This window comes from Mus caroli, chromosome 10 (assembly GCF_900094665.2).
Source record: "Mus caroli chromosome 10, CAROLI_EIJ_v1.1, whole genome shotgun sequence".
Taxonomy (NCBI): domain Eukaryota; kingdom Metazoa; phylum Chordata; class Mammalia; order Rodentia; family Muridae; genus Mus; species Mus caroli.
Window position 1 is genome coordinate 11,962,009 of NC_034579.1, and position 16,084 is coordinate 11,978,092.

Here is a 16,084-nt window from a genome sequence, read left to right on the forward strand (position 1 = left end):
GGAGGGGGAGGGGGAGGGAGAGGGAGGGGGAGAGGGAGAGGGAGACAGAGAGTATTCAAAATAACAAAATCAGAAATGAAAGGGGGGAGTTTAGCAGACATGAAGGAAACCTAGAGAATCATGAGGTCATACTTAAAAACCTGTACTACATAAAAATGGAAAATGTCAAAGAAATAGTTGATCTTCCTCATCACCACATCTTACCATAGTTCAATAAACCAGATAAACAATTTAAAGAAAATCGACTTATAACTATTAGTGAAATAGTTGTAGGTATTAAAAGTCTCTTAAGCAAAACATTCCAGGACTAGATGATTTTAGCACAGAATTTTACCAGACTTTCAAAGAAGAGTTGACAGTAATACTCTTCAAATTGTTCCACAGAATAGAAATAAAAGAAACGTTGCCCAATTCACTTAAAAGATCACAGAGACAATGATACCCAAACCATATAAAGACTCAACAAGAAAGGGGGAAGACAACCAATTTCCCTTAAGAACTTAGATACAAAAAATACTCAATAAAATAGTAGGCTTCAACTCAGAGATGCGGGGATGGTTCAATATACCAAAATTAATAAATAGAACTCACCATACAAACATACTGAAAACCAAAAACCCTACAAGTTCAACTCATTAGATGTACAAAAGGCCTTTAATAAATCCAACACCTCTTCATGACAAAAGTCCTCAAGAGATTAATGATAAAAGGGACATAACTCAATATAATAAAGGTAATTTACAACAAGCCTAGAGTCAATATAAAATTAAATGGAGATAAAGTCAAAGCAATTCCACTAAAATCAGGATCAAAGTTATTCACTCTCTTCTAAGCTAGAGCAATAATACAAGGGATACAAATTGAAATGGAAGAAATCAAAGTATCTCTATTTACAGATGATATGGAAACATACATGTGTTATTGATACATGCAAACATACATACATTTATACATATACATAACCCTAAAAATTCTACCTTGTAATACCTACAGCTGTTAAAATCTTTAAGCAAAGTAGCTGGAAATAGAACTAACTCACACATACACACATACCCCAAATAGTCTTCCTGTATACAAATGACAGTCTCAGAAAAAAAGTCAGGGAAATAACATCTTGCAAAATAATCCCAACAATATAGAATATCTTGGATTAATACTAACCTAGCAAGTGAAAGACTTCCATTATAAAAATTTTTGACACTGAATAAATACATTGAGGAATATATCAGAAGAGGAAAAGCTCTACCAACTCATGGATCACTTGAACTGACATAGAAACATGATGATCCTACCAAAAGCAATCCACAGATTCACTGTAATCCCCATTTAGATACCAACACAATTCTTTACAGACCTTAAAAAGACAATTCTCAATTTTATATGGTGAAGCAGAACACAACAGAACAAAACAAAACAAATTCTGGATAACTAATACAATCCTGAACAATAAAAAAGCAAGACAAAACACAACAAAAAATCCAACCCACTAATGGAGGTCTCACCATTCCAATTTCTAGTTGTATTAGAGAGCTGTCCTAGTATACACCACATGGTATTGCCATAAAAAACAGATACAATGTTCAATTGAATAAAAAACCACACATAAATCCACACACATATGAAAATGTGATTTTTTTTTAGATAACAGATATACACACTAGAAAGAAAACAGCATCTCCAACAAATGGTCCTGGTCAAACTGGATATCTGTACATAGAAGAATGCAAATAGGTCCTACTAATCACAAAATCTCAAATCCAAGTAGAACAAAGCTCCCAAAATAAGAACACTAAACATGATAGAAGAGAAAGTAGAGAATACCCTTGAATATATTGACACAGGAGACAACTTTCTGAACAGGTCACCAATATGCAGACACAAACATCAACAATTAAATGGAACTTCTTGAAACTAAAAAGCTTCTGTAAGGCAAAGGATACCATCCTTAGGACAAAGCAGCAGCCTATACTTTTGGGACAAAATTTTAGCAACTCTACATCTGATAGAGGACTAATATTCAAATATATAAGGAACTCATAAAACTAGACATAAAAAAAACTGATAATGCAGTTAAAACATTGGGTAAAGATTTAAACAGAGAATTTTCAATAGAACAAAATGAAATGGCTGAGAAACAATTAAATGTTTAACATCCTTAGTCATCAAGAAAATGCAAATCAAAACAACTTTGAGACTCCATCCTGCACCAGTCAGAATGGTTAAGATCAATAAACAAGCGACAGCTTATGCTGACAAGGATGGGGAGCAAGGAGAACACTCTTCCATTGCTGGTGGGAGGACAAACTTCAATAGCCACTGTAAAAATCAATAAGGTGGTTACTCAGAAAGTTAAGGATCTATCTCCCTCAAAATTCAGCTGTATCATTCTTGGCTATACGTGCAAAGGATGCTTCATCCTACCACAGGGACATTTGCGATACCATGTTCATTGTCACTTTGATTTATAATAGCCAGAACCTGGAAACAACGCAGATATACCTAAAGAAAATGTTGTACATTCACACAAAGAAATACTACACATCTGCTTTAGAAATGATATCATTCAATTTGCAGGCAAATGGTGGTGGCCTGGGTGGGAAAGGGCCACAGCTCTCCCTAAAAGAGAGAGGAACAGAATAGATATTACAAGTGGACTGGGGACTGGGAAATGGTGATGGGAGTGGGGTGATAAAGTGTCAGGGAAATGGGGTCAATATATTGAGTGTGGGAAGAGATGTCTGATTGATTTGGGGACTTTGTTTTTTTTTTGTTTGTTTGTTTGTTTTTTTTGTTGTTTTTTTTTTCCCAAGGCACTTTATTCAGGAACTTAACAATGTGCAGGAAAAAGAATGCCCTGACCTCTCTTGGCCATCCCCCTTTATACCCTCTCATCCACTCCCCATCACCCCAGTCCACGTAGGCACAGTTCATTGGCTCAGGACTACATTTGTCACATCATCTGATCTTACATAGTGGTGCATCTGCGCAATGCAGCTCAAGGTATGTGGCTATATTGAGGGATATGAGGAAGTCAGGTGCCAGTCATAAGACTTGGCAGCAGTCCCGGGCGCCATCTTGGGACTGCAGCCACACCTGCTCCTCACATCTCCTCCTTATTCTTTAAATTGGCAGAGAGAATGCCTGTCTTAGGTTGCCCCCTGCAACAATGCTCCTTAGATTTGGGGACTTTGTAAATGTAACTCCATGTAGATGCAATGGAAACTTTCTGGAATGTATGAAGGTGATCCTGATAAGGACTCCTAGTGATAGCAATACAGAGTGTCAACTGGACATCTCTTGTTGCCAGTCTAGATTATGATTGGCTAGACTAGTAGCATTCTCTTTAGTGGTTGGCCAAGAGGTTTCCATGGAAATCTCTCCCCTAAAACCTAGGCTATTTCTAAGACAAAGAGTTGTTCTTTCTTATGGGGCCCCACACAACTCTGTGAACGAACATGGAGAAACGGATCACGGAGCTATCACCCTATGTTCTCGTTTCCCAGGTGCAGGCGTGTACTCTTCAGTCTAGCAAAGAAGAAATGTGGACATCAGTTCAGCCACCAAACCTCCCTGCAAAGAAAGTAATAGTAAAATGACCCCTAATGATATTTTGCTATACTCATAGGTGTCGTATCCACTGGCTTTCACTGGCAGCAAATGGGAACAGATGCAGATACCTACAGCCATCCATCACATGGAGAGAGTCTAAGTCTGACCTCTCTGTCAAGTCCCACAAAGAGGAGGCTTAAAAATGTAGGCGACAGAGGGGACAGAGGACACGACATGGCCCTCTTAATCAGCTAAGCCAGGTGCGTATAAGCTCTCAGAGACTGGAGCAGCAAGCCCAGGGCCAACATGGGTCTACACTAGGTCGTCTAGGTATTTATTATCATTATTGGCTTAGTGTTTTTATGAGACTCTTTTTCTTCTGTTGGGTTGCAGTGTCCAACCTTGATATGATAGCTTTGCCTCATCTTCCTATATTTTATTTTGTTATGTCTGTTTATTGTCTCTTGGAAGCCTTTTCTTTTCCTTTTAGCCTTTTGTTTGTAGGCTAAAAGGATCTATTTTCAATAAAAGGAAAAAAATACATCAAAAATACTCATAATTTGAGTTCTTGCTTTTAAATCCCTGATTTTCATGTTGCATTCAATGGTGGTAAAAACTGAACTCAGTTTGCAGAATATATGCTCATTATTGTGCAGCCAGTTTTCACGGTAGAATGTGTTATTATAAACTACATGTTTTTATAAATATCTGTTATCAAACTGATAATATTGTGGTCTCTTCTTCATTCACTGAAAGTGATGTCACACAATAACAGTTGGATTTTCTATGCAAGGTGACCTACATGGGAACTAGAGGTATGCACCAGCAGCTAATAAAATGTAGTAGTATTAATTTAGGGAAATTACATTATGAAAATCATTATATTGTTGAATCTTGCAGTTCCTGCTTAAAGGAGTCATTGTTTGGATTAGGGGGTCAGAAAACCTTCTATGTAAGTGACAAGATAATTATTAAGAATTATATAAAAATTCCTTTACATACTTTACTTAACATTTTCACTTGCTAGATTCTATTTGGGCAATTCCTTAAAATATAAGCATAAAAGTGTTCATATTTCTTGGGTCTTTTGGAACTGAACACAGGCCTGACAGACTTGGAGGTTGGTTTTGGTGCCCTATGACCTTAAAATACACAATTAAAATCCTCCTCGTGGCTAGTAATTATCAATGGGGTAAATTATCAGAGGGTCTGAAGAAGCATGATCTTGTTAATATTTCAGTCTTACATTTTTCTCTAAATCTTAGGTGCAATGTCAAGTACTCTGTTATGCCCACATACTCTTTGGTGTTCACTCTAGAAAAGTCACCTACAGGATGGTTTTTATTTCATCCAAACTACTGTGAAACTAAAAACCATTTAAAGAAGTACAATCTTGATGTCCAGATTCATGCATAGGTCTTCACTAATATGTCTGGCACCTGAGCTTTGTTGACATAAAAGTTTGGCTTATTTTACAACATTTAGTATCCATAGATACAGGAACAGTTTATGTATATTAGAATTCCTCACAAAGGAGTATTCTGACCATAATCGTATTTCTCACACTGTGGCTTGGGAGGCTGGAAGAGTTTTTCAGCCTATGCAACAAAAGCCACAATTTGTTATTTAGCCTGAAAACCTGAATAACACATTCAACTCCATCATAATTTACTGGCTGAAGTCAATACAAAATCATTCAGCTTCAAAGATACATGATAAAGATCGTACCTTTCTGTAAAGGAACTGCAAGGATGCTGCAAACATATTTTTTAAACTATCACAGTACAAATCTTACACAGTAAATCATTTTCCCCATCCATATGCAGAAGGCACATTGCCTTCTATAATTTCAAGAGTCATATTTCATTTTGGCTTTAGGGACAAGATATTACTAATTCATTAGTTCTATAAAGAGATAAAGGACCTTTAATACACTGAAAAGTTATAGACACATTCTATCTCAAAATCTGTGCACTGAAGTCACAAGTGTCCCCCACATGCTACCATGTACTATATTTGCACAGTCAAGCCATGACTGGAAATATATTACCTACTTGGACAGTATAAAGATGGGAAACCAGGGTCATATCTAGTCCATAGAAATCCTGAAAGTACAGACAGCACATGCCAATGGTTCTATTTGTTTGTTTGTTTGTTTGTTTTCAGATATTTGTTGATTTCTCTCAAATGAAATGTTAAGAGGTATTGTTTTTTTACAAATGCACTTTAATAATCCTTCAATTTTTAAGTATAATGCCTTTAGATAATCCAAATGCATGTAATTTAGGGGATCTGCAAACCTATATTTTCTTTTAAAAATTAAACTTTATTATGAAAATATGCAAACAAATCAAAACAGCACACACCTAAATATACCAGACTCAAGTCTATACAACCCAATGAACTTCTATACAAACAGAATAGACATTCAGAATTGAAGTTACAGGGCTTCATATTAAATTATATATTACACATTTCCAGTAGCTAGCATTTTTATGTAATTATCTACCATGATACTAAAAGGCAAATTCACTGAAGAATTAGAACTAAGATAAGCAATTAGTTTTATAACTATTTTATAACTCCTGTACACCTTTCTTTTTATATCACCTCAGTCCCTCTTAGTCCAAAGAGGTATTCAGCCATGAAGTGACATTAATACCTTGGTTATCAACAGTCCACATAAATAAATAACTATGATACCCTAGGAGGATATTCCCTGATTTCTGTGGGTGGGAGGGCACTCTGTGGTATTCCTATAATCATTAAATCATCTTCTGACGCTTTTCTCAGATTGTACCCTCAGCACTAAGTGATACGTGACTGCACTGCCTTTGTAAGCTCTTTGAGTTTCTTATAATCAATTTATAATCTACTCCATTAGACAAAAGCCACATGAACCAACCTCCTCAGGATGAGCTCTTGTCTATTTTTGGCTCCTGTAATGATGTGGAGTGACAACGTCCTTAGTACTCTCAGGAGTTCAATTCTAATAGAGTTTTAATAGACATGCCATTTGGAGCACTGTCAGTATACATTTCTATTTTTCTATGTCATAAAACATGTCTGAAGGTATTACCTGTTATTTTTCCTAAGATCCTGAAGTCTCATTCCCATTCTTTCTATATATTCTTCTGTCCAACTACAATCATTGTTTCGGGAACTGCTGTTACTATTTCTGAGTAAAGTGTTGAGGTTATGTATTCATTTTTAATTTTATTTTTAAGCATGAAAGCATTTGTTTTTAGCTCACATTATTATAAATATTTTATCATATTATATAATACCAAAATAGTTGCCATTTTCAGCATTTTTTATACGTGCAAACTTTTAAAATATACTTTCTAACTTCTACATGAATTTAGGCAGAAATTTTGTTAAGCCATAGAGCATGACTAAAATTTTACTTTTACTCTTTTTTTTTTATTTTTATTTTTTGCAGTCCCTCCAGCCCTGGATTTAGTTGTTTATTCTTTCATTTCAATAACTTTTAAGTATATAAATACAAGCTATAAGCATTATATATTTCCAAGTTATGCACACATACAGCATTATATATTCACAGCTTTTACTCATTTTTTGTTAATAGTCTTCCAAGTCTAAGGCCTCATTAACAATATCAATAGGCCTTCTTATGATCTCTTAGCCATTTTATCATATACTGAGGTCTTGAAACAACATGTATCATGTATCATGCTTGAGTTCTATTGTAGATGCCATGCCTTGTAAATTTCTCACCTTTGCAGATAGAGAAATGACTAAGTGGTTAAGAAAACTATTTGTTTTTTCAGAGGACCTGGGTTCAATTTTCAGAACCAACATGATGGCTCATAATCACCTGTAACCCCAGTTTCAGGAGATCCAATATTCTTGACATCACATGGTTCACAGATGTACATGTAGTTGAAACACCCATACAGGTAAAATAAAATAAATCGAAGAGCAAAATTCTCAAACATCCCTGTATAAAATAGTCATTTTAATGATATTTGTATTACTGTGAGTAAAGATTTGTCTGAGAATGGAGGCATGTTTTGTCAAAACTCCAGTGGGCTAAAGTCTCTTCAAGAAGTTACTGAGGACAGGAAGCTGTAATCATTAGGAGTCACCTTTACTTGTTTGTTTATAGTCTTCATTATAATGACTCAATGGTATGTCCAAATAGGGCATAGTCCTCACACACAATTATTGCTCTTGGCATGAATTCTCAATTCTCAAGCAGAATGCCCTCTTGGAGTAAATTGTCTTTTAAATGACTTCACGTTAGACACTGCTGCATATGCCAAACTTGCTGGATCATGAACTTTGGGGGATTCTTCATTTCTGATATACATGCGGGCTTCATAGTTGCATGCTTTAAGTAAATTAGAGGGATTCATATTCCAATCTTCTTTTATTTAAAAAAAAAGATTTATTTATTTTATTTCATGTAGATGAGCACACTGTCGCTGACACACCAGAAGAGGGCATCAAATCCCATTACAAGTGGTTGTGAGCCACCATGTGGTTTCTGGGAATTGAAATCAAAGCCTCTGGAAGAGTAGCCAGTACTCTTAACCCCTGCACCATCTCTTCAGCCCTTGCATTCCAATCTTCTTATGTGTTTAGCAAACCATTTTTATAAAACTTCTCTTTTAGTCCAAACAAAAAAAAAATGCAGCCATGGAACACACAATAACAGATTGATCATCAACAGACTCTCTCTCTCTCTCTCTCTCTCTATATATATATATATATATATATATATATATATATATATATATAATTATTACATAATTGGAGAATATGCTAAGATCAAGTCTTAATCTTAAGAGCAGGGCTGATTGAGAGATTATACTCTTGACATAGACCTGTTCTGCCAAGCCCAATCATAAATAGGAAGTACAGGACTATAATGTGTGAGATGTGGATGCAAACATATGGCTTGTTTCACTCAAATATCTTGAATATAAAAATCTGAATCTTCTTATCCTCAAGTAGGAAGCCCACCTCACCTTGCAAAGTAATGGTGGCCATCATTTTTAATTTTCAAGAAAACTCATTCCTACTATTCTAGTGGGTTCTATATTGCTGTAGAAGTTATTGAGATATGTTCATTTAACAAAATGAAACTTTATTTGGACACAAAGCATGGCATTAAAGTATTCAAAGTTTGGCTCACACTTAAGTTGAATTATTGTCTCTAGTTATGTGGCAATAATCCATGCCATGTTGTGAAACTTGTGAGAAAGAAATTCCATTTACTTTACAGCATCCTTGAAAAAAAGACTGAATCATGGAGACCAAGTTTCCAAACGATTTATAAACTCATGTACTTGACAGAAATTTTTCTTTTCTTTCACTAAGACTCAAATTTTCCTCCATTTTCCAATAACACTATAGGTTAAACTGCAAACATTCAGGATGTTTTCATATCTGTAATATCTTCCCCAGCCTCCTATCCATTATCTCTCATGGTCGATAATTAGAATTTTAAAACTCACAAAATTATTTTATTATTGTTAATTGCATTAATAAGTGAAAATACACATTGTACATGCAAGAACTTTCAGAACCATCACATCACAAACTAGCAGCAGTTGAAAAACTATAGATGTATAAGAGAAAAACTGATCAAATATTGCCCTCATGTAACACCACATTGTTCTACTCTATCAATATCATCAATAATGTAAGCTGTGTATATCATTAAATGTCTAGGAAAGCCACGTGAATTTCTGAGGGTGTGTGTGGGGGAATATTCTCAAATTTTAAAAAGTAACCTTTTCAATTGTGCAAGATAAACTTTTCCAGAAAATTAGGGGATATCAAATATCCTACTTGGAAAAAACAAGTTCAACACTTAATACATCCTTGTGGCTCTTGTGGGAAATGTTTGATTCCCTGTACCATTCTAATGCTATACTCCGTAGTGTGAACAAGTTCCAACTTTTATTAGAGTATGGCAGGAAAAGTTCTAAAACAAGCTGAGGGTGCACTGATCCCTGCTTGTGTTGTGACAGCAGTTCACCTAAGATTTAAAAATCTTTCAGCTTCAGATGTTAGGAAGCAGGATATAGAATCAACCAAGCAGGACTCACAAGCACTCACAGAGACTGAAGCAGCAAACACAGAGCCTACACGAGTCTTCACTATGTCTTTTGCACACATGTTTACGGTTATATAACTTGGTATTTTTGTAAGATTCCACATAGAGGGAGTGGGTTTGTTTCTGACTGTTTTGCCTGCTCATGGACACTTTTCCTCCTGTTGGCTGCTTTGTCCATGACCTGATATGAGGGTTTGTTCCCAGTCTTATTGTATCTTGCTATGCCATGTTTAGTTCATATTACTGGGAAGTTGGCTCTTTTCTGAAAGGAAATGGAGTATATTTAGGGAAGAGCAGAGACAGGAGAGAAGGGCAAAGGGAGAGAGGGCAAAGGGAGAGAGAATTGTGGCTGTGGTTGGGATGCATTATATGGGAGAAGATTTTTTTTTTTATTAAAGAAAGAAAGCAGGTCACAGAATATACATATATTCCCACTCAGAAATCACACCTCAGACACCTAAGCATTTTAGGAGCATGACATGATATTAACCATTTTACTAAAATGCATAAGATACAAAACCTTTTACAAAAATAACCTATTTTTGTGCCTGATATGCCCATAGCCTGGAGGACCTGATCCAGAGTCAGTAATTAAGGAATTTTATGCTCAATGGTTTTTGATTTCTTAACTTGGGATATTATATATAACAGGACATGACAAAATATCACAGAAACAAAAGTTAGCATTTTATTAGAAAATTGGATTAAATTATATGATATTCTATCTTTTTTTATAGGCTGCCAGCCAGAGTCAGTGAATAAAAAAATCAATCATTAGTTTGTATATTACACCTTTTGAGAATGAAATACCAGGCTCAGCCATATCATAATGTATCAATAGGAAAAATATGGATCTTTGTGCCCAATAATAGGATAAGTGAGCTCACTAATGTGAAGAGCTGTAATTATTTAATTTAATATCATATTATATCAAGTTATGGAATTGGGCCTTTATTCTCAGAACTTTGTAAGTATACAGTATTTGGTCTTAATTTGTCTTTATATTCACAGAATAGTATGTCTTTCAATCTATATCAGATGAATGTCTTTTTTTTCCCCTCAGAGAGTAAGTAATATAGAGACCAATAGCCAATCATTCTGAAAAGAATAAATGATTATGATTGTTAGGCTCTAAATAAGACATCTGCATTTCAAACCCTTTCCACAAGGCATATGGGCATCCTGGTAAGAAGTCAGAAAGACTGGAACAGCCAGAGGTACTGGATTTCTATAGTGAAACATTAATTGAAAGCAAAGATAGCACAGCTACACAGTGCTGTGTCTTTACAGACAAGGCAATTTCAGGCCAGAAAAACACACAGTCTCAGCACAGATGGGGAGGGGCTCATGAAGTCCCACCTCTATCTGAGAAGCTACTGACTTTTGATAGCTGCTGAGAGAAGGAAAGTCAGTTTTCTTAAGGATGTGGACCCTGGTAGCCTAGCCATGTGGCAGTAGATTACCTTATATCCACATACATGCAGGCAACACTAAGTCAGTTCAGTGGGATTAAAAATACAACAAAATTCTTAAAGAAAAGTTCCACAATCCAAGTCATCAGGAAAATCCAAATCAAATCTACTTTAAAATTTCATCTTATACCTGTCATACTGGCCAAGGTCAATGAAACCAGTGATAGCGCATGCTAGTGAATATGTTGAATAATGGGGAGCACTTGTCCATTAGTGGTGGGAGTATAAACTTCTATAGTCAATGTGGAAATCAGTGTTGTAAGTTCCTCAGGAAACTGAAAATAGATCTACTTTAAGACCCAGCTTTATAATTCTTGGACTTATACCCAAAGGATGTTTCATCTTACTACAGAGACCTTCCTCAACTGCGCTTATTGCTGCTCTATTAATAATAGAAGTTAGAAACAACATAGATAGGATGGATGTGAAAATGTAGTACATTTATCCAATGGAACTTTTTCAGCCGTAAAAAAACGAAACCATAAAACTCACAGGTAAATGGATGGAAGAAGAAAATGCTATTCTCAGTCAAGTAAACTGCAGAAAGACAAACTTGCTATGTAGTTGCCTATATGCAGATGTTGGCTGATAACTCAATGGTAAGAGAGCTGCAATATATATGACCACAGAGGTTACTTAGAAAACAAGGGGCTGGATTTAATCATTTTGGGAAGGGAAAACAGAATAGATTGTCATGGATGGAAGAAGAGGGGAAGACTGGAATGTGAGGATCAAACTAGAAAGTGAGTTGAAGGGGGAGTGAAGGAGGATTGGAGGACGGAACAGCTTTTGAAGACTTGTGTGACTTTTGAAGCTTGTACTTAGTACAGTACAAGCTTCCTAAAATGTATACATAGGTGAAAATGATCAAAGTAAAATTGCCAAATAACAAAAGAGGTGACACCAATCGACATATCTCATTTAAAATTTAATAAAGAAGAAAAAAATTTAAAAATACAGAGTACATGACGTTAAGAAGAAAAAGTAGTGTGAGATAAGGGAGGGATTGAAGAAGAGAGAATGAGAAGAAATTTGATGTACACATGTGCATATATATATATATATATATAATTTTCAAACAATGAATAAAAACCTCTGTACACATCATGACTTTAATCACAATTAATTTCTAAGAATCATAGGATTATAAGGTTGTCAAAGTCACTATCAAATCTGACTTTGAAATATATTACCAAGAGTTTCTCAACAAACTATGTATGTTATAAGTATGCTCATCTAAATATGCACCAATTATTTGACCGAAACAACTTTAAATATAATCTTTGATATGGATAATTTTAAATGCTAATTTTTATATTAGAGACTATTGATAATTTATTGTCAATTTTTTTTACTGTGATAATGGTATTTTTTATTTAAAAATAAATGTCTTCTATTAGAAAATTTAGGACCAGTGTTTTATAGACTTCCAACAAAACAAGTATAGTTGGCTGAAGAAAGGATGTGACCAGTGGTTTTGTTTGATTTTCCCATTAATTAATTAATTAACTAATTAATTAATTACTATACTTTACATCTCAATCAAATCTCCCTCCCAGTGCCTCCTCAACCAAGACCCTCCCCCAATCCCTTCTCCTCTGAAAAAGGGAAGGTACCCCTGGGTACCAACCCACCCTGGTACCTAAAGTTACTAAAGGATTAGGCACATAGTTTTCTGCTCAGGCCAGAAAAGTCAGCCCAGTTACAGGAATAGTATCCAAAAGCAGGCCACAGACCCAGGATAGGCCCCAACCATTCCATAAGACTTACAGAGTATTATTAATTCTGTCAGGTGTTGGTTCTTGCACATGGGATGAATCTTAGGTTGGGCCAGTCATTGGTTTGGCCATTGTTTTAAATGAGAGAATCCATGTTAAATTTTGATAATATGCTTTTCTTGCTTTAAGTGTATGTCCTTAAAGAGCTCTGTGAGGTACTGTTGCTTGAGCCTATCGTCCTGCCAATAGAGAGATGGAGACAGTGAGATCAGAACTTCAGTGTTACTCCTAGTACTGACTGAACCACACCGGAGTTCTAGTCCATCTAAGTTAAAAAAAAAAAAAAAAAAAAAAAAAAAAAAAAAAAAAAAAAAAAAAAGATAAAGATAAAGCAAAGAGAATAGATCAACTAACATTGTTTTTTGTGTTTTTTTGTTTTTTGTTTTTTAAGTTTGGTAGGAACAAACATTAATTTGTATTTTCTTCTTGCAGATATGTGTTTGTGTGTGTGTGTGTGTGTGTGTGTGTGTGTGTGTGTGTGTGTGTGAAGTCAGAAGACTTTTCTGGACTTCACTTTCCAATTCTACCCCTGGAGTTTACTAATATGCTTCGTGTCATCATGCTGGTATGCCAAGTCCTTTTACACATAAAACTATCTCACTGAATCAGAATAATTTGTTAATACATTTTTTGAAAGTATCAGAACAGGCTATGTGTTATTTTCACAGGATATTGAAATTTTGCTATTTGTCAATATTAAGGAATAGTTATGGGTTGAACCCAAAAAAAAGTACAGAATTCACAAAAAAATCTGCTTCAAAAATGCATAGAATATATATATATATTCTCTGTGTGTGTGTGTCTAAACACAAAACATATATCAGCATTAGTGTTCTGTAAAATTGAAAAACTCCATATAAAATATTCATCTCAGTTTTGAATTGCCTGTGTCTTTATGTCTCCTATCTATATATTGCTCAATTCAATCTTCCATTCACTTTTAAGAATTACGTTTTACTGAAATTAACTAGATGATCTATCTGCCTTGTTATCCACCCTTCTCACTCTCACCCCGCGATTTCACATCTCCACGTCTCCTTACCCACCATCAGCAAATCTCATAAATAAGTGTCAGCAGAAACCACAGGAGTCATTTCTCAACATCCCTGCTGATTAGGCAGAAATCAGTACGATTCTTAAATTGTTCTTATCAAAATGAGAAAGGTCATGAAAATCACACTCGGCTTAAAACCCAAGTCAGAAACTGAAAATGTAGGCCACCCTTGTGGGAATGTGTGAAGCTGTTTCCAAAGAGTTTTTGCCGATGTAAATTGTGTTGAATCTGTTTCGGACAATCGACTCAATGGTATTTTAAAAATTTGCCCGCCTTTAGGACTGCACTATTCCACAGGTTCTACAAACTTGGAGGCTGACTCTTTGCCTTTTCCAAAAGTGGTCCTCCTCAGGCTTTAACTGGAGCACACAGGGAAGCAAGTGTCTAAGATTTTCCTGCCTGCTGAACCAGTGGCTTAATGAATGGTGTTGGAGCTCAGCAATCCCCCACCCCCTTTTTTAGATCTCTCTCTCTCTCTCTCTCTCTCTCTCTCTCTCTCTCTCTCTCTCTCTCTCTTTCTCTGATATTTTTTATTTAAATTTCAAATGTTATTTCCTTTCCTGGTTTCCCCTCCAAAAACCCTCTATCAAATCCCCCTCTCCCTGCTTCTATGAGGGTGCTCCCCCATCTACCCTCCCACTCACAACTCCTTGCCCAGTATTCTCCTACACTAGGGCATCGAACCTTCACATGACCAAGGGCTTATTCACCCACTGATGCCTGCCAAGGCCATCCTCTGCTACATATGTGGCTGTAGCCCTGGGTCCCTCGATGTGTACTCTTCGGTTGGTGGTTTAGTCCCTGGGAACACTGGGGAATCTGGTTGGTTGATGTTGTTGTTCTTCCTTGCAAACCCCTTCACCTTCTTCAATCCTTTCTCTAACTACTTCCATTGGTGATCCCCTGCTCAGTCCAATGGTTGGATGTGAGCATCTGTCTCTGTATTTGTCAGTCTCTGGCAGAGCTTCTCAGGAGACATCTATATCAGGCACCTGTCAGCAAGCACTTATTGGCGTCCACAATAATGTATGGGTTTGGTGACTTTGTATGGGATGGATCCTTAGGTGGGGCAGTCTTTAGCTGACCTTAAGTCTCTGCTCCACACTTTTTCTCCATATTTTCTCCTGTATTTTGTTCTCCCTTCTAAGAAGGATAAAAGCATCTACAATTTGGTCTTCCTTCTTGAGCTTCATGCAGTCTGTGAATTGTATCTTGGGTATTCAGAGCTTTTGGGCTGATATCCACATATTAGCGAGTACATACCATGGGTGTTCTTTTGTAATTGGGTTACCACACTCAGGATGATATTTTCTAGTTCCATTCATTTGCTTAAGAATTTCATGAAGTCATTGTTTTTAATAGCTGAGAAGTACTCCATTGTATTAATGGACTATATTTTCTGTATCCATTCCTCTGTTGAAGGACATCTGGGTTCTTTCCAGCTTCTGGCTATTTTAAATAAGGTTGCCATGAACATAATGGAGCATGTGTCTTTGTTATATGTTGCAACATCTTTTGGGTATATGCTCAGGAGTGGTTTAGGTGGGTCCTCAGGTAATAGTATGTCCAATTTCCAAGGAACCACCAGAATGATTTCCAGAGTGATTGTACCAGTTTACAATCCCACCAATAATGGAGGAATATTCTTCTTTTTCCACATATTCATCAGCATCTTCTGTCACTTGAGTTTGTGATCGTAGCCAATCTGACCTGTTTGAGGTGGAACCTCGGGGTTGTTTTGACTTACATTTCCCAGATGACTAAGGATGTTGAACATTTCTTTAGGTGCTTCACAGCCATTTGATATTCCTCAGTTGAGAATTCTTTGTTTAGCTTTTTTCCCCATTTTTAATAGGGTTATTTGAGTCTCTGGAGTCTAACTTCTTGAGTTCTTTGTATATATTGGATATTAAACTTCTATCAGGTGTAGGATTGGTAAAGATACTTTTCCAACTTGTTGGTTGCTATTTTGTTCTATTGACAGTGTACTTAAAAGCTGGCCAGTGATGCCTTCTAAGTCAGATTAAGAAAGAAGCTCCCAAATCCATTCCTGGGGCCTTTTTAAAAGCAATCATAAGTAGTTACAATCATTTTCTTTTGGTAAATCTGCTTTTAAGTACACCCTAATAAAGTCAAATTTGAC